Source organism: Chiloscyllium punctatum, chromosome 25 (assembly GCF_047496795.1).
Source record: "Chiloscyllium punctatum isolate Juve2018m chromosome 25, sChiPun1.3, whole genome shotgun sequence".
Lineage (NCBI taxonomy): Eukaryota > Metazoa > Chordata > Chondrichthyes > Orectolobiformes > Hemiscylliidae > Chiloscyllium > Chiloscyllium punctatum.
Genome location: NC_092763.1, coordinates 43,439,610 through 43,460,130, shown reverse-complemented (window position 1 = coordinate 43,460,130; position 20,521 = coordinate 43,439,610). Strand labels below are relative to the sequence as shown.

Sequence of the window (20,521 nt, the reverse complement as noted above, 5' to 3'; positions counted from 1 at the left end):
AGAATGTAACTTTTAAAAAACGTTTTGTGATTTACATATGAAAGAAGTGAAACTATCACGGTCATGCTAACAGATGAGAGATATAACAAACAGTCAAGGTATTTTTCAATGTATAATTTCAGTTCCATCACACTGTAAACTTTTGCTATAAATTCTGTGTCTTACAATTGTGTCTTCCACAACCACCTGATGAAGGAGCGGCACTTCGAAAGCTAGTGCTTCCTATGAACCTGTTGGACTATAACCTGGTATTGTGTGATTTTAAACATGTCTGAACAGGTTGATTGAGCAAAATAGGTAAAATTTTTTAAAAGTCTAGTTGATGACATTAATGCGCATTGTTTGGAAATATTCACTTGTATACACAAGTGTTTAGACTGGTGTGGTTAATAGTTTATAAAGAAAAGATTATTTGGCTGGCACCCTTGTGGCACTGCGATAGTGTTCTTACCCCTAGACCAGCAAGGGTTAAGTTCAAATGCCATCTGCTCTAAAGGTGTGTAATCACATCTCTGAGCAGGTTAATTAGAAAATAGGTTAATTTTTTAAAAATAGCAAGACTATTTAATGCAGTTAACAGACATTGTAAGTAAACATTCAGTTGGATACACAAGTGGTTTTACTGGTCATGGTTGCTAATTTAAGAAAAACAAGATGAGACAGACGTCCCTCTTGTGGTGCAGCGGGAGTCTTCCAACTTCTCCACAAGCAGACACGAATTCAAGTCCCACCAGCTCCAGCAGTGTGTAATAATATCTCTGAACAGATCAAAGCAGAGAACAAAGTAGGACTGATAAATTAAACTGCATTTAATTCAACACAAGTGGCCTAACAGGGAAGGCAGATGATGCAAATGCTATAGGAAGGATAGAAAGGTCGGGGGGGGGGGGGCGGTAAGAGAGGAAGGGGAGTGGCATTTCTGATAAGGGGTAGCATTATGGCTGTATTTAGGGAGGATATTCCTGGGATTTGTACAGGGACGTTATTTGGGTGGAACTGAGAATTAAGGAAGGGATGACCACCTTATTGGAATTGTATTATAGACCCTCTAATAGTCAGTGCGAAATTAAGAAATAAATTTGTAAGGATATCTCAGTTATCTGTAAGAATAATAGGGTGGTTATGGTAGGGGATTTTAACTTTCCAAACATAGACTAGGACTGCCATAGTGTTAAAGGTTTAGATGGAGAGGAATTTGTCAAGTGTGTACAAGAAAATGTTCTGATTCAGTATGTGGATGTATTTACCAGAGAAGGTGTAAAACTTGACCTACTCTTGGGAAACAAAGCAGGGCAGGTGTCAGTAGGGGAGCACTTTGGGGCCAGCAATTATACTTCTATTAGTTTTAAAATAATCATGGAAAAGGATAGACCGGATCTAAAAGTTGAAGTTCTAAATTGGAGGAAGGTCAATTTTAACAATGTTAGGTAAAAACTTTCAAAAGTTGATTGGGGACAGATATGGGAAAGACTTCAAAATGGGAAGACTTCAAAAATGAGATAACAAGAGTCCAGAGACAGTATAGGATACCAGGGTGAAAGGCAAGGCTGATTGGTGTAGGGAAAGCTGAATGACTAGAGAAATTGAAGTTTTGGTTAAGAAAAAGAAGGAAGCATATATCAGGTATAGACAGCAGAGATTGAACAAATCCTTAGAAGAGTATAAAGGCATTAGGAGTATATTTAAGAGGGAAATCAGAAGGGCAAAAAGGGACTTGAGATAGCTTTGGCAAATAGGGTTCAGAAGAACCCAAAGGGATTTTATAGATACATTAAGGACAAAAGGATAACTAGGAAGAGAATAGGATCCCCCCAAAGATCAGCAAGGCAGTCAATGCATGGAACCACATGAGATGAGGGAGATACTAAAGGAATACTTTGCATCAGTATTTACTATGGAGAAAGATGTGGAAGGTAATGTGGGGAAATAGTTGGTGACATTAAAATTGTCCATATTACAGAGGAGAAGGCGCTGAATAAATTCCCAGAACTTGATCAGGTGTACCTAGAACTCTGTGGGAAGCTAGGGAAATGTTTGCTGAGCCCTTTGCTGTGATATTTGGATCACTGATAGTCACAGGTGAGGTGCCAGGAACTTGGAGTTGGCCAACGCGGTACCACTATTTAAGAAACGTGGTAAGGAAAAGCCAGGGAACTATAGACCAGTGAGCCTGACATCAGTGGTGGGCAAGTTGTTGGAGGGAATCCTGAGAGACAGGATTTACATGTATTTGGAAAGGCAAGGACTGGTTAGGGATAGTCAACATGGCTTTGTGCGTGGGAAATCATGTCTCACTAACTTGATTGATTTTTTTTGAAAAAGTAATGAAGAGGATTGACGAGGGCAGAGCAGTGGACCTGAGCTATATGGCTTCAGTAAGGTGTTCAACAAGGTTCCTCATGGTAGACTGGTTAGCAAGATTAGGAGAAAGTGAGGACTGCACATGCTGGAGATCAAAGTCAAGAGTGTGGTGCTGGAAAAGCACAGCAAGGCAGGCAGCATCTGAGGAGCAGGAGAATTCATGTTTTGGACAAGAGTTAGCAAGGTTAGATCAAATGGAATACAGGGACAACTAGCCATTTGGATGCAGAACTGGCTTGAAGGTAGAAGACAGAAGGTGTTGGTGGAGGGTTGCCTTTCAGACTGGAGGCCTGTGACCAGTAGAGTGCCACAAGGATCAAAGTTGGGTCCACTACTCTTCTTCATTTACCTAAATGATTTGGATATGAATATAGGAGGTATAGTTAGTAAGTTTGGAAATGGTACCAAAATTGGAAGTGTAGTGGACAGTGGACCTCAGATTACAATGGGATCTTGATCAGATGCACCAATGGGCTGAGGATTGGCAGATGGAGTTTACTTTAGATAAATGTGAGGTGCTGCATTTTGGAAAGGCAAATCAGACTAGGACTTATACACTTCATGGTAGGGTCCTGGGAGTGTTGCAGAACAAAGAGACCTTGGAGTGCAGGTTCATAGCTCCTTGAAAGTAGAGTCACAGGTAGATGGGATGGTGAAGTAGGCGTTTGGTATGCTTTCCTTTATTGGTCAGAGCATTGAGTATAGGAGTTGGGAGGTCATGTTGCGGTTCTACAGGACATTGGTTAGGCTACTTTTGGAATATTACATGCAGTTCTGTTCTCCTTCCTATTAGGAGGATGTTGTGAAACTTGAAAGGGTTCAGAAAAGATTTACAATGATGTTGCTAGGGTTGGATGGGTTGAACTATAGGGTAAGGCTGAATAGGTTACTTACAGTGCAGAAACAGGCCCTTCGGCCCTACAAGTCCACACCGACCCTCCAAAGAGCAACCCACCCAGACCTATTCCCCTACATTTATCCTTACACCTAACACTATGTGCAAGTTAGCACAGCCAATTCACCTAACCTGCACATATTTGGACTGTGGGAGGAAACCGGAGCACCCGGAGGAAACCCACGCAGACACAGGAAAATGTGCAAATTCCACACAGACAGTTGCCCGAGGCGGGAATTGAACCCAGTTCTCTGGCGGTGTGAGGCAGCAGTGCTAACCACTGTTTCTGTACTGTAAGTAATCTAATCTAGGTTCGGCCTGTTTTCCCTAGAGCATTGGAGGCAGGGGGGTGACCTTATAGATGTTTATAAAATCATGAGAGCCATGGTTAGTGTGAATAGACAAGTTGTTTTTCCCTGGTGTGTGGGAGCCATAACTAGAGGGCATAGGTTTCTTGTGAGAGGGGAAAGATTTAATCGGGACCTAAGGGGCAACATTTTCATGCAGAGACTGGTGTGTGTATGGAATGAGGTGCAAGATGAAGTGGTGGAGGCTGGTACAATTACAACATTGAAAAGGCATCTGGATGGATATATGAATAGGAAGGGTTTAAAGGGATATGGATCAAGCTTTGGAAAATGGGACTAGACTAGATTAGGATATCTAGTTGGCATGGATGAGTTGGACCAAAGGGTCTGTTTCCGTGCTGTACATCTCTATAACTCTGTGACTCTAATTTTTAAGAAAACAAGCTCCTGTGTATTGGTATATGTAGATTCCAATAAGTGCAAGTATGCCATACTATGAACTCAACTGACAATTCTAAATTGCTTGTCAGCGTAATTATAAAAGAAAAAATAAAGCAGTTATGGATTACCCTTTATAGACTCTGCATGTAAATTTATAATTGGGTGCATGGGTGATTTTCAGGTTGTGGTTAATAATTAAAAACAAAAAAAAAGTGACGGTGATTTGGTGGTGGGAAGCCAAACACACAGCCTCAGTTGTGTGATAACTTTTCCAAATATAACAAAATCAATGTTGGTTGGAGGTTCTTGTGCAGTGGTACTATCCCTACCTTTGAGTCAGGATGTCCAGGTTGAAGTTTCACCTGTTCAGAGGTGTGTAATAACATCTCTGCACAGGTTGATTAGCAGATAGCTTAAATAAAAGAGTAGTTGGGAGGGTCTTGTGTTGCACTGGTAGTGTTCCTACCTCTGAGTCAGCAGGCCCTGGTTCAAGTCCCACCTACTCCACAGATGTCTCATAACTTCTCTAAATAGGTTGATCAGAAAATAGGTTTAAAAAAGTAAAAGGGGATAAACAAAATGCAAACAAAAATGGTAATATTGGTGATGGGAAAGTTGCTCAGTTGTGCATGACAGGTGTAGCAAAAAGAAAGAAAAGAACAAAAAAAAACAAGACTGTTTGTTTGGGCTATTGATGGTTCACAATGATCATAATATGCTTTGCTTATAAATATGTAATTGTCTGTGTATGTGGTTAAGAATTTTTAAAAACTGAAAGAGATTAGTTAGGCAGGGGTGGTAGGAAGGATTTGGTTAGTTAGCTCAGTCAGCTGGATAGTTGCTCTATGATGTAGATTGATGCCACCAGCATGAGTTCAATTCCCATCCCAGCTGAGGCCTCCATGAAGGTCCCACCTTCTCAGCCTCATCCCCCTAGCCTGAGGAATGGTGACTCTCAGATTAAACTCGCCACCAGTCTTCTCTGTCTAATGAGAGCAGTGCTCTGGTGATCTAGGACTATAGAGACTTTACCTATACACAGCTCCTAAAAGTGATGTTATCTTTACTAGAGCTATTGTGGTAGTGGTAATGATCCTACATCTGAGCCAGGAGGCCTGGTTCAAGTCCTACCTGCTCCAGAGGTGTCTAAGAACATTCACAAATGGGATAATTTAGAAAAAAACTAGTTGGATTGCCTTTAGTGGGATTTGCATGTGAATTGATCACTTAGAAAACATGAATGATACACCAGTGATGGTTAATAGATATAGCAAATACCTTGGGTGTCTGGTGATAGGAAAGAAAAGTGTTCACTTGTTTAAGAGCTCTTCTGGTTTCAGTTGGACGGCTCCTGTGGCACAGTGATAGTGTCCCTACCTCTTGGCCAGGAGACCTGGGTTCTTGTCCTACCTGCTTCATAGATGTATCATGACATCCCTGATACAGGTTGAAAAAAAAGAACAGGATTTGTGAAAAACAATAATACAAGCCTAGCTGGGACCAAGGATATATTGTTTGTGGGCAACTGAGCCCCCCTTTTTGATTATTGGAAAAAGTATTTTGTTGTGCTTTTGGTTGTACTTCAATCCCATACTCCTGATTTTTGGGCATCCAATATGGATAGACGTGGGCAAGTCAGATGACCTTCTCGTGGAACTTCTCCTGGGTCTAACCAGGTTGGCTATTAACGTGTCCAGGTGGCAGGCTGTGGAAGGGTTCATATATGCTGACTGTCTGCCCCTTTTCCACAATTAGTTTTGTCTCTGAGTGTCATTGGAGTAGGAACACACTGTGTCCACAAATATTCTCAATGCCTTTGGACAGAGGTAGGCACAACAACGTGTACAGTGTTTTATTTCCCCCTCCAATTCCATTTTGATTGAGTCCCCTCCGCCTGTCCCTCAACTTTGATCGTTTGCTTCACCCTTAAGGTCTAGGCAGTTAAGAACAGAATGGGCCCTGGAGGAATATCGGAAGAGTAGGACAAGTCTTAAACAAGGAATCAAGCGGGCCAAAAAGGGTCATGAAATAGCTTTAGCAGTCAGAATTAAGGAAAATCCCAAAGCATTTTATTCTTATATGAGAAGCAAGCAGGTGACTAGAGAAAGGATTGGTCCACTAAAGGATTATGAAGGAAGGCTGTGTGCTGTACCTGAGAGAATGAGTGAGATTCTGAATGATTACTTTGCATCAGTGTTCACTGAGGAGAGGAACATGATGAATCTTGAGATTAGAGATAGAAGTTTGAGTAGTCTGGATCACATTGGCACAAGTAGGGAAGATGTGTTGGGTATGCTAGAGCTAATTAAGGTGGACAAATCCCGAGGACCGGATGGGATCTATCACAGGTTGCTGAAGGAGGTGAGAGAGGAAATAGCTGGGGCCCAGACAGATACCTTTGTGGCATCCTTTAAGGTGCCAGAGGACTGGAGGGTTGCTCATGTTGTCCCCCTGTACAAGAAGGGTAGTAGGGATATTCCGGGTAACTACAGACCAGTGAGCCTGACGTCCGTGGTGGGGAAGTTGCTGGAGAGGGTACTGAGAGATAGGATCTATTTATATTTAGAAAAGAATTAGCTTATCAGTGTTAGGCAACATGATTTTGTGCAGGGGAGATCGTGCCTTACCAGCTTAATAGAGTTCTTCGAGGAAGTGACCAAGTTGTTAAATGAAGGAAGGCTGTTGATGTCATATACATGGACTTTAGTAAGGTGTTTGATAAGGTTCCCCCTTGTAGACTAATGGAGAAAGTGAAGTCACATAGTGTGCAGGGTGTTCTAGCTAGGTGGATAAAGAACTGGTTGAGCAACAGCAGACAGAGAGTAGTAGTTGAAGGGAGTTTCTCGAAATGGAAAAAGGTGACCAGTGGTGTTCCACAGGGGTCAGTATTGGGGCCAATGTTGTTTGTAATATACATAAATGATCTAGAAGAGGGCACTATTGGTACAATTAGCAAGTTGCAGATGACACAAAGATTGGTGGAGTAGCAAAAAGCTTCTCCTGTCAGAGAATACAGGAGGATATAGATAGACTGGAGAGTTGTGCGGAAAAATGGCAGACAGCTTTCAATCCGGACAAATGTGAGGTGATGCATTTAGGCAAGCCTAATCCTAGAGCAAATTATATAATGAATGGAAGAGTCTTGGGAAAGGTTCATGGGCAGAGAGATCTGGGAGTGCAGGTCCATTGTACCCTGAAGGTTGCTGCACAGGTTGATAGAGTGGTCAAGAAGGCATATAGTATGCTTGCCTTCATTGGACGGGGTATTGAGTATAAGAGCTGGCAAGTCATATTAAAATTGTACAAGACATTGGTTCGGCCACATTTAGAATACTGTGTACAGTTCTGGTCGCCACATTACCAAAACGATGTGGACACTTTGGAGAGAGTGCGGAGAAGGTTTACGAGGATGTTGCCTGGTATGCAAGGTGCTAGCTATGAAGAGAGGTTGAGTAGGTTAGGTTTATTTTCATTAGAAAAAAGGAGATTGAGGGGGGACCTGATTGAGGTTTACAAAATCATGAAGGGTATTGACAGGGTGGATAGAGACAAGCTTTTTCCCAGAGTGAAGGATTCATTAACGAGAGGTCATACTTTCAAGGTGAGAATGGAAAGTTTAAGGGGGATGCACGCGGCAAGTACTTCACACACAGGGTAGTTGGCATTTGGAACGCGTTGCCAGCAGAGGTGGTAGAGGCAGGCTCAGTAGATGCATTTAAGATGCGTCTGGACAGATGCATGAGTAGGTGGGGAGCAGTGGGATACAAATGCTTAGGAATTGACCGACAGGTTTAGACAGTACATTTGGATCGGCTCAGACTTGAAGGACCAAAGGGCCTGTTCCTGGGCTGTAAATTTTCTTTGTTCTTTGTGCTTTAATGGGCTTTGCATACAAATTTATCATTTGGATAACATGGATGATTACTTGGTGGTTAATCAAAGAACAATATCATGGATGATGGGCATAAAAACATTCAGTTGTCTGCAAGAGCACTTCTGGATATAGAAAAAAAATGCAAAAAAAGAAAATAGTTGGTTTTCACCCCTTCCTTTCTCCATTATGATTTAACCATCTTCTTCTCTCCCTATTTCTCCCTCACCTTTGATGTTATTGCATAGCCCTTAATGGAATCTATGCATAAATTGAACAATTGGAAACATAGATGATTTGGTGATGGTGGTTAACAGATGAAAAGTACCATACATGATTTAATAGTGGGATAAGCCATTCGGTATTGTGTGATGGCTTTCTGGATATTGCCAATGAATCAGGGTGCATTCCATGTTTAAAATATACTTCTCACGAATAAAGGGTTTCACCTCTTCCAATTCCATTTTGAATTAGCTCCTTCCCCCTCTCCCTACCTCTCTCCCTTTGATGTCTGCATTGCCCTTAACAGGCTTAGCATGTAAATTAATCAGTTGGAAAACGTGTACTTTATGTGATGATTAATAGGTAAAACTTTCCACAGTGGGCAAGAAAACTATTCAGAAACAAAAACAGAAATTGCTAGAATAACTCAGCTGGTCTAGCAGCTGGCAATGTTCTGAGGAAGGTTCACTCCACCTAAAACTTGAATACTCTTCATAGATGTTGCTGAGCTTTTCCAGCAATTTCTATTTTTGTTTCTGATTTACATCATCCACATGTCGTTTGGTTTTTATTTTGAAGAAAACCATTCAATTGCATGTAAGAGCACTTGTGGATATATAAAATGACAAGATGATCCTTAAGAAGCTTTGCATATAAATTAACTAATTAGAAAATACCGGTGACTTAATGCTGTGGCTAATAGATGAAAACTACCACAAGTGACTTGGTAATAGGAAAAGCTGGTTGGTTTTGTATGATAGTACTTCTAGCTGTAAAAGGGAAAAAAGCAAGGCCAGTTGAGCAGCTGTTGGGATAACTGGTGGTGTCCCTTCCTCTCAGCCAGGAGGCCCAGGTTCAAGTCACACCTGCTCTGCAGGTGTGTAATGGTATTTTCCTTTTTGAAATCTCTTTTCAGATCCACTCTTATAAACCCCAATAAGGCCCATGGGTTTCCCTCGCAACCTCTAGCATTCTGAAAAAATGTGTTCACTTTATTACAATGGAAATACTTCGACCTTTCATTTTTCACCTCCAATCTCAGCACTTTCATTTCTGTTCAGCGGAATACCCAGCTGTGCTTTTTATATCCTGGCTATTCACTTTCCTTTGTCTGACCCAACCTCTATCCTTCTCAATTTTATGATGAATGCATGTTTGGGGGAGAGGTGGATGTGGTGTGATAGAACATAGGTTTAGCTTAATTGATCAGTTCATAATCATCATCATGACTGTTTTCTGTCCAGAAGTTACAACTCTTCAGCCTTCAAATGGGTTCTAGTTCCAAAAAAAATTAATCATTCTAGTAGAATAGATTCTTAGAGATTCATTTGCATCATTTACTCCGAATGTCCTATCCATTTGTCAAAATCACTTTGCTTTACTCTTTCAAATTCAGTATAAGTTTGCTAAGATTGCTTCCTCAAAGTTTTGAACCTCTGTCTCTATGCTTCAAGAATCAACTCGTATATAGCTAGAATAGGAGCAAAATCCCCTCTAACAGTGAAGCATAAATTTAATGTGTTGTATCTACCAACCTACTCTGCATAGGCAATTATTCAGTTTTCCTTCATCCCCTTCATTTGGTTTGCTATTTTCCCATATGGTACAAAGAATCCCTCCATATCCTTCTCCTCAATTTTTAAAAGGGCATGTACAAGCTTAGTCAATTCTTTATTGGACTTGAGGAAAGCATGAATTTTCACTAACAGAGCTATCCCCGGCATCTTTCTAAAGATAAATTTCATTTGTGGGATGTGGGCATCACTGGCCATCATTTAGAGTCATAGAGTCATAGAAATGTACAGCATGGAAACAGACCCTTTAGTCCAACCTGTCCATGCCGGCCAGATATCCCAACCCAATCTAGTCCCATCTGCCAGCAACCGGCCCATATCCCTTCAAACTCTTCCTATTCATATACCCATCCAAATGCCTCTTAAATGTTGCAACTGTACCAGCCTCCACCACATCCTCTGGCAGCTCATTCCATACACGCACCACACTCTACATGAAAAAGTTGCCCCTTAGGTCTCTTTCAGATCTTTCCCGTCTCACCCTAAACCTATGCCCTCTAGTTCTGGACTCCCCAACCCCAGGGAAAAGACTTTGTCTATTTATCCTATCCATGCCCCTCATAATTTTGTAAACCTCTATAAGGTCACCCCTCAGCCCCTCAGCCTTCGACGCTGCAGGGAAAACAGCCCCAGCCTGTTCAGCCTCTCCCTGTAGATCAGATCCTTCAACCCTGGCAACATCCTTGTAAATCTTTTCTGAACCCTTTCAAGTTTCACAACATCTTTCCGATAGGAAGGAGACCAGAATTGCATGCAATATTCCAACAGTGGCCTAACCAATATCCTGTACAGCCGTAACATGACCTCCCAACTCCTGTACTCAATACTCTGACCAATAAAGGAAAGCATACCAAACGCCTTCTTCACTATCCTGTCTACCTGCGACTCCACTTTCAAGGAGCTATGAACCTGCACTCCAAGGTCTCTTTGTTCAGCAACACTTTCCATTTAATGTATAAGTCCTGCTAAGATTTGCTTTCCCAAAATGCAGCACCTCTCATTTATCTGAATTAAACCCCAGCTGCCGCTTCTCAGCCCGTTGGCTCATCTGGTCCAGATCCTGGTGTAATCTGAGGTAACCCTCTTTGCTGTCCACTACACCTCCAATTTTGGTGTCATCTGCAAACTTACTAACTGTACCTCTTATGCTCACATCCAAATCATTTATGTAGAGGGCCCAGCACCAATCCTTGTGGCACTCCACTGGTCACAGGCCTCCAGTCTGAAAAACAACCCTCCACCAACACCCTCTGTCTTCTACCTTTGAGCCAGTTCTGTATCCAAATGGCTCGTTCTCCCTGTATTCCATGAGATCTAACCTTGCTAACCAGTCTCCCATGGAGAACCTTGTCAAACGCCTTACTGAAGTCCATATAGATCACATCTACTGCTCTGCCCTCATCAATCTTCTTTGTTACTTCTTCAAAAAATTCAATCAAGTTTGTTAGACATGATTTCCCATGCACAAAGCCATGTTGACTATCCTGAATCAGTCCTTGCCTTTCCAAATTCATGTACATCCTGTCCCTCAGGATTCCCTCCAACAACTTGCCCACCACTGAGGTCAGGCTCACTGGTCTATAGTTCCCTGACTTGTCTTTACCACCCTTCTTAAACAGTGGCACCACGTTTGCCAACCTCCAGTCTCACCTGTGACTATCGATGATACAAATATCTCAGCAAGAGGCCCAGCAATCACTTCTCTAGCTTCCCACAGAGTTCTCGGGTACACCTGATCAGGTCCTGGGGATTTATCCACCTTTAACCATTTCAAGACATCCAGCACTTCCTCCTCTGTAATGTGGACATTTTGCAAGATGTCACCATCTATTTCCCTACAGTCTATATCTTCCATATCCTTTTCCACAGTAAATACTGATGCAAAATATTCATTTCGTATCTCCCCCATTTTCTGTGGCTCCACACAAAGGCCACCTTGCTGATCTTTGAGGGGCCCTATTCTCTCCCCAGTTACCCTTTTGTCCTTAATATATTTGTAAAAACCCTTTGGATTTTCCTTAATCCTATTTGCAAAGCTATCTCATGTCCTCGTTTTGCCCTCCTGATTTGCCTCTTAAGTATACTCCTACTTTCTTTATACGTTTCTAAGGATTCACTCGATCTATCCTGTCTATACCTGACATATGCTTCCTTTTTCTTAACCAAACCCTTAATTTCTTTAGTTATCCAGCATTCCCTATACCTACCAGCCTTCCCTTTCACCCTGACAGGAATATACTTTCTCTGGATTCTTGTTATCTTGCTACCCGTTTTCCAACCATCCTTTTACCTGCGAACATCCGCCTCCAATCAGCATTTGAAAGTTCTTGCCTAATACCGTCAAAATTGGCCTTTCTCCAATTTAGAACTTCAACTTTTAGATCTGGTCTATCCTTTTCCATCACTCTTTTAAAATGAATAGAATTATGGTCGCTGGCCCCAAAGTGCTCCCCCACTGACACCTCGGTCACCTGCCCTGCCTTATTTGCCAAGAGTAGGTCAAGTTTTGTACCTTCTCTAGTAGGTACATCCACATACTGAATCAGAAAATTGTCTTGTACACACTTAAGAAATTCCTCTCCATCTAAACCTTTAACACTATGGCAGTCCCAGTCGATGTTTGGAAAGTTAAAATCCCCTACCAGAACTACCCTATTATTCCTACAGATAGCTGAGATCTCCTTACAAGTTTGTTTCTCAATTTCCCTCTGACTATTGAGGGGTCTATAATACAATCCCAATAAGGTGATCATCCCTTTCTTATTTCTCAGTTCCACCCAAATATCTTCCCTGGATGTATTTCTGGGAATATCTTCCCTCAGCACAGCTGTAATGCTATCCCTTATCAAAAATGCTACTCCCCCATCTCTCTTGCCTCCCTTTCTATCCTTCCTGTAGCATTTGTATCCTGGAACATTAAGCTGCCAGTCCTGCCTATCCCTGAGCCATGTTTCTGTAATTGCCATGATATCCCAGTCCCATGTTCCTAACCATGCCCTGAGTTCATCTGCCTTCCCTGTTAGGCCCCTTGCATTGAAATAAATGCAGTTTAATTTATTAGTCCTACCTTGTCCCTGCCTGCCCTGACTGTTTGACTCACTTCTGTTCTCAGCTGTACCCGTCTCAGATCGATCTCTTTCCTCACTATCTCCCTGAGTCCCACCCACCCACCTTACTAGTTTAAATCCTCCCAAGCAGTTCTAGCAATTTCCCTGCCAGTATATTAGTCCCCTTCCAATTTAGGTGCAATCCGTCCTTCTTGTACAGGTCACTTCTACCCCAAAAGAGATTGCAGTGATCCAAAAATGTGAATCCTTCTCCCATACACCAGCTCCTCAGCCATGCATTCATCTGCTCTATCCTCCTATTCCTGCCCTCACTAGCTCGTAGCACTGGGAGTAATCCAGATATTACTACCCTTGAGGACCTCTTTAAATTCCTGCCTAACTCTCTCTAATCTCCGTTCAGAATCTCAACCTTTTCCCTTCCTATATTGTTGGTTCCAATGTGGACAATGACCTCTTGCTGGCCCCTCTCCCCCGTGAGAATATTTTGCACCATCTCTGAGACATCCTTGATCCTGGCACCAGGGAAGCAACACACCATTCTGCTTTTTCTCTGCTGGCCACACAAACGTCTGTCTGTACCTTGGACTACAGAATCCCCTAACACAATTGATCTCTTGGAAGCCGACATATCCCTCGTTGCATTTGAGCTAGTCTCAATACCAGGAACTTGGCTGTTCGTGCTACATTCCCCTGAGAATCCATCACCCCCTACATTTTCCAAAACAGCATACCTGTTTGAAATGGGTATATCCACAAAAGACTCCTGCCCTAGGTGCCGACCTCTCTCACCCTTCCTGGAGTTAACCCATCTATGTGACTGTATCTGAGACTTTCCCCCCTTCCTATAACTGCCATCCATCACATACTGTTGCTGTTGCAAATTCCTCATCACTTCTATCTGTCTCTCCAACCGATCTACTCAATCTGATAAGATTCGCATCCAACAGCATTTATGGCAGATATAATCCGCAGTAACCCTTAAACTCTCTTTAAACTCCCACATCTAACAAGAAGTACAGTCTATTAAAGGCCATTTTTGCTCCTTCACAATATACAGAAATGAACACCGTCTTATTCCTCTACAAACACTGCCCCAGGTTAAATTAATAGCTATAGCTTATATTTTAAGTTTAACCAAGAGACTTATCTCCAAAAACATATAATCAAAAAAGAATCCACTATACTCACCATTGCAGCCTTTCTCTTGGACAGACTTAAACAACAATTAACTTATCTGATTCTGTGCTGTGAAGTTCGCCCAACAGTTCCTCCAAGATTAGTTGTGAATTTCGCTGTTTGTTAATGTTCCCAGATGCACTCCGATGTCCAGCGATACACGAATTCAAACAGCAAAGGCAGTAACTGTGCAGGTTTTCTCTCTCTCTCTCCTGCACTGTCCATTTATTGCCCATCCATTTGCTTTGTCCTGGATAGTGTCACATTTTTTGAGTGTTGTTGGATATCACACTCCTGACTTGTGCCTTTTAGATGATGGACAGGCTTTGGGGAATCAGGGGGTGAATTATCATGTGCCATAGCCGTTACAGTATCCAGTCCCTCCAAATATTTTTTGATATCATGTGGAGTGAATCGAGTTTGCAGAAGACTAGTTTCTGTGATGCTGGGGACCACTGGTGGAGGCCAAGATGAATCAACGACTTGGCACTTCTGGCTGAAGATTGCTGCAAATGCTTCAACTTTATCTCGAATTGCACTGATGTGTTGGGCTCTTCCATCATTGATGATGGAGATATTTGTGGAGCCTTCTCCTCCTCAGTGAATTGTTTAATTATCCACTACCAATTCCGACTGGATGTAGCAGGACTGCAAGGCTTAGGTCTAATCCATTTGTTGTGAGATTGCTTAGCACTGTCTCTCACTTCCTGCTTATGCTGTTTGTCACTCACGTAGTCCTATTTTGTAGCTTCACCAGGTTGACACCTCAGTTTTAGGTAAGCATGGTGCTGCTCCTGGCATTTCCTCCTGCACCCTCCATTGTGATGGACACCTAAATCCCCCAATCAGAATACATTTTGAGGCCTTGCCATCTCAGTACTCCTCCAAGTGTTGTTCAACATGGAGGAATACTGATTAATCAGCAGGGGAGTACAGTACATGGTTACCAGCAGGAGCTTTCCTTGCCCATGTTTAACCTGAATCCATGAGGCTTCATGGGTCCAGGATCAACTTTGAGGTCTCCCAGGGCAACACCCTCCCGACTGTATACCACTAAACCACCACCTCTGCTGGGTCTGTCTTGCTGGTGGGAATGGACCTATCCAGGGATAGTGATGGTATCTGAAACATTGTCTAAAAAGTATGATTCCATGAGTACGACTATATCAGGCTGTTGTTTGGCTAGTCTGTGAGACAGCTCTCCCAATTTTGGCATTCGTCCCCAGATATTAGTAAGGAGAACTTTTCAGGATCAACAGGGCTGTTTCTCCAATGTCTTTTCTGGTATGCATGTCAGTGCCAGCTGGTTCCTTTAGTTTTATTTCTTAGCAGAGACTTCATAGGGTTTGATACAACTGAATGGCTTGCTAGGCCATTTCAGACAGCAGTTGAGGGTCAAACACACTGCTATGGTGTTCTGCAGTCGCAATTAAGCCAGACCAGGTGAGGATTGCAGATTTTCTTCCCTGAAGGACATAACTGAGCAAGATGTGTTTTTCTGACAATCGGCAATAATTTCATCGCCATCAGCAGATTCTTAACCCCAGATTTTTGTTTTATGGAATTCAACCATGGTGGGATTTGAACCCAGGCAGAATGTTACCACTAGGAGAGAGTGAGGACTGCAGGTGCTGGAGATCATAGTCAAGAGTGGGGTGCTGGAAAAGCACAGCACGTCAGGCAGCATTCGAGGAACAGAAAATTCGACATTTCGGGCAATAGGCTTGTGAGCCAAGGAATGAGGCCTCTGAGCCAAGTGGTTGGAGACATTAAATGAGAGGGGGATGGGACTGGGGACAAGTAGCTGAGAGTACGTTAGGTAGATGGAGGTGCGGGTAACTGTGATAGGTCGGAGTGGAGGGTGGAGCAGACCACTGGATCATTGCCTTACTCCAACATTTTTTTTAAATGGTATAATAATAAATCAGTATTCTATAATTTTCACCTCTTTCCCTAACCCTTTCTCCCTCCTGAATCTAGCAATACCCAAGTGGTATTATTGCAGGACTGTTAATCTTGAGATCCAGGTAATGTTCTAGCAACTCAGGTTCAAATCCTGCCACAACAGATGGTAGAATTTGAGTTCAATGTCAAAAAAAAATCTTGAATTAGAGTTGTAGACATGTATAGCATGGAAACAGACCCTTCAGTCCAACTCATCCATGCTGACCAGATATCCTAAATTAATATAGTCTCATTTGCCAGCACTTGGCCCACATTCCACTAAATCCTTCCTATTCATATAACCATCCAGATGCCTTTTAAATGTTGTACCAGCCTCCGCCACTTCCTCTGGCTACTCATTCCAAAAACACACCACTCTCTGTGTGATAAAGTTGCCTCTTCGGTCCGTTTTAAATCTTTCCCCTCTCACCTTAAACCTATGTCCTCTCATTTTAGATTCTCCCATCCTGGGGAAACGACCTTCCCTACTTATCCTATCCATGCCCCTAATGATTTTATAAACCTCTATAAGGCCATCCCACAGTGTCCGACGGTGCAGGGAAAATAGCCCCAGCCTATTCAGCCTCTCCTTGTAGCTCAAACCTTCCAACCTTGGCAAAATCCTCATAAATCTTTTATGAACCCTTTCAAGTTTCACACCATCCTTCCTATAGCAGGGAGACCAGAATTGCAGTATTCTAAAAGTGGCCTAACCAATATTCTGTACAGCTGTAACATGACCTCCCAAATCCTATACTCAGTTTGCTGACCAATAAAGGCAAGCATACCAAACGTTGCTTTCACTATCCTGTCTACCTGTGACTCCATTTTCAAGGAACTGTGAACCTGCACTCCAAGGTTTCTTTGTTCAGCAACACTTACCATTCAGTGTTTAAGTCCTACCCTAGTTTGCCTTTCCAAAATGCAGCACAACACATTTATCTAAATTACAATCCATCTGCCCATTGGCCCATTGATCAAGATCCTCTTGTAGTCTAAGGTAACCTTCTTCACTGTCCACTTTTGGTGTCATCTGAAAACTAACTGACCAAACCTGCTATGTTCACATCCAAATCATTTATATAAATGATGAAAAGCAGTGGACCCAGCAGCAATCCTTGTCTGAAAAGCAACTCTCCACCACCACCTTCTGCCTTCGAGTCAGTTGTCTAAGTCTAATGATGACCACAAATCCATTGTCAATTGTGAGGAAAAACCCATCTGGTTCACTTATGTCCTTTAGGGAAGGAAACTGCCATGCTTACCTGGTCTGGCATACTTCTGACTCCAGACCCTCAGCAATGTGTTTGACTCTCAACTGCCCCTGAACAATTAGGGATAGCCTGTTGGCCCAGACAGCAATGCCTGCATCCCATGAATAAATTTTTAAAAAGTTGCTCATACCTTTTCCTCTCTCAGCTGCTTGCTCGGTCTCTTTTTTCTTCAAGTTCAAGCCTTTTAAGGTCTTTATCATATTCAGACTATTTTTAACTGTATTTAAATCCTTTCTGACTCAAGTGAGTCACCACCCTGCATATCTTGTCTTTCTGCTAGTCACAAATATTTCAAATACCATGCAATTCCATCTCTAATATATTAGTTAACTCTTCCAGGCTAGTTTTTATTAATTTCCATAAACCTATTGGGTAACTCCCCCATCTATTATGCTGAGCCTTCCAAACATTACCTGAATTTCTGAATTGATAGTCTATTGACACTAGGCCATAACCACCTCATACTAGGCTAGCTCACACAGTTCCTCTTGATTTTTAGCACTGATGGCATTTTGTTTGCTGAAAAAAGCTGTTTATTCTACAGTTCAGTAGTTGATCTGGTGGACTCAGGCTATTTTTGTAAAAATTCTTTACTTTAACCTTTTTTGGTTTTACCAAAAGAGGGAGAAAAGATGTGTTCAGTTTGTAAGTGCTGAATAACTCTGCTGCCCTTGCACTTCGAGCTTTGCAGAAAACTGTACTTAACCAATCAGACCTCTGTCATCAGACAGAATTTTGGAGCCATTCTCACTGCTTTGAAAAACAACATGACCTTGCACAGCTAAAAATCTGCAGTATTTGATTTTTCCAAGTAATGAAACTCTCCTTGTACTTTAGCTATATAGTGACATCCAATTACCTTTTCCACTTTATTATCACAAAAAAAATGTGATCTCTTACAACTCAACATGACAGTGAAGACTTATGTGGGAAAGGGTCCGGCATAATTAACTTTCATTTCATACCTTATCAGCATGCAAATAATCCTCCACGATTATGTGGTATTTTGCTGGATACTCAAGTTGAGGTGTTGCTTGAATAACAGTTTAGAGTACTGAAAGAAAGAGTACTAACCTGTGTTCATTGCAAGTGGAGCTGTGGGTAGCAAGAGTCGCTGCTTTCAAAGGAGGAGAAAAGAGAATTTTCAAAACAGATAGCAGTAATATTTTGCATTTGTTTAGTGTACTTGACATAGAAAAATGGCTCCAGGTTCTTTGGAAAAGTGTAATAAACAATATACTAAAAGCTTTGGAAATAGGGCAGCACGGTGGCTCAGTGGTTAGCACTGCTGCCTCACAGCACCAGGGTCCCAGGTTTAATTCAAGCCTCAGGCGACTGTCTATGTGGAGTTTGCACATTCTCCCCGTGTCTGCGTGGGTTTCCTCCAGGTGCTCCGGTTTCCTCCCAAAGTCCAAAGATGTGCAACTCAGGTGAATTGGCCATGCTAAATTGCCCATAGCGTTCGGTGCATTAGTCAGAGGGGAAATGGGTCTGGGTGGGTTACTCTTTGGAGGGTTGGTGTGGACTGGTTAGGCCGAAGGGCCTGTTTCCACACTGTAGGGAATCTAATCAAATCTTAATGTTGGTTTTTTAAAGGAGGAAAGAGACCAAAAGAAATGAAAAAGTTTAGGAAGGGTATTTCAGAATTTAGGAAATTGAAAGCATGGCTGTCCTGAATTGCCTCCAGATGACTCAGATTGCACTCAGCTGGTAGCAATCTCAGCATAGGCTGGCAAGGTCTGGTGTCAAGACCTCCACTGCTGATCCTGGAAGATGTCCCTCTTCTGTGTCACCCCAGCTGTCAGGATGTCAAAGTTACTCTCCACAAAGTGAGGCACCAATTTTCCCTTCTCTATCTAGAGTTGATGGCACTGTGGCGCAGTTGGTTAGCATTACTGCAGTACAGTGCTAGTGACCCAGGTTCAATTCCACCCTTATATGTCTGTCTATGTGGAGTTTGCACATTCTCCTTGTGACTGCATGGGTTTCTTTTGGGTGCTCTGGTTTCCTCCCACAGTCCAAAGATATGCAGGTTAGGTGGATTGGCCATGCTAAATTGTGCCTAGGGAGGTGTAGGTTAGATGGATTAGTGGTGGGAGATGCAAGTATCCAGGAAATAAGGTTGGCAGGAGTGAGGCTGGGTGGGATGTTCTTCAGAGGGTTGGTGCAGTCTTGATGGGCTGAATGATCTGTTTCTGGACTGTAGGGATTCTATGATCAGTGTCTAGGTCAAATGTCAATCATCATACAGGGCAGATCCAGGAGACACTACCAGGACTGATGGAGTGTTCTGAGATATCCAAGCAGTGCTGAGTTCTCCCTGGTTATGGCAAGTAATAATGGGCTGGTATCATCACTATAGGAGTAAGGTAGTTAGCTAATTAGTTTCGGACAACCAAGAAATCTGACTGAACCTTGTAGAGAGAAACAGTCTTGAAACTCTGTGACTCTTTGCCAAAATATAAGATTCAGCCCACGGTTTTGATTCAAATATATGAGTTATATTTTGTTTTGGTTCAAATATATGAGTTATAGTCATTGAACTCTGTTTCTCTCTCCGCTGAATATTTCCAGTGCTTTCTATTTTATTTCAGATTTCCAGCATTGACTATTTATTTTGCTTTTGATTAAATTGTGAAAGGATTTAAACATGAACTTGTGGTTTTGGAACTAGGACATAAACAGCAGAGATTGGGCTACATTAAAGTGGAGAGTACTAGGCTGATCAGGAAAACCCTTCAAATAGTCATGTCAATGGGTGACAAAGAAATAAATACATTTGTGATGCTGAATACATTTCTTCAGATCAAACATGTGGCCAAGGGTACCTGTACAGGTCCCAACTATGTCTATCTCTTTATGGGGTACATGGATTATTCCTTGTTCCAGTCCTCCTCGGGCCCCCAACCACAACTCTTTTCCCAGTATATCAGTGACATCATCAGCTTCCCTCTCTCATCCAGAATTGGAAAAATTTATCTATTTTGCTTTCAATTTCCATCCTGCTCTCACCTTCACCTGGTCCACCTCTAACTACTAGGTAAAAACAATGACTGCAGATGCTGGAAATCAGATTCTGGATTAGTGGTGCTGGAAGAGCACAGCAGTTCAGGCAGCATCCAAGTAGCTTCGAAATCGACGTTTCGGGCAAAAGCCCTTCATCAGGAATAAAGGCAGTGAGCCTGAAGCGTGGGCTCACTGCCTTTATTCCTGTTGAAGGGCTTTTGCCCGAAACGTCGATTTCGAAGCTACTTGGATGCTGCCTGAACTGCTGTGCTCTTCCAGCACCACTAATTCACCTCTAACTACTCCCTCTGCTTCCTTGACATCTCTGTTTCAATTTCTGGGGAAAGACTGACCACTAATTGCAGCGACTCCTGCAGTTAC

General features: G+C 42.4%; 1 long non-coding RNA gene across 1 annotated transcript in view; it reads left to right on the top strand.

Annotated features, from left to right (window-relative positions):
• The window catches only part of LOC140495899 (uncharacterized), a 34,481-nt gene that overhangs the window by 9,446 nt on the left and 4,514 nt on the right, over positions 1-20,521 (top strand). The gene's annotated exons all lie outside the window — the stretch shown is intronic.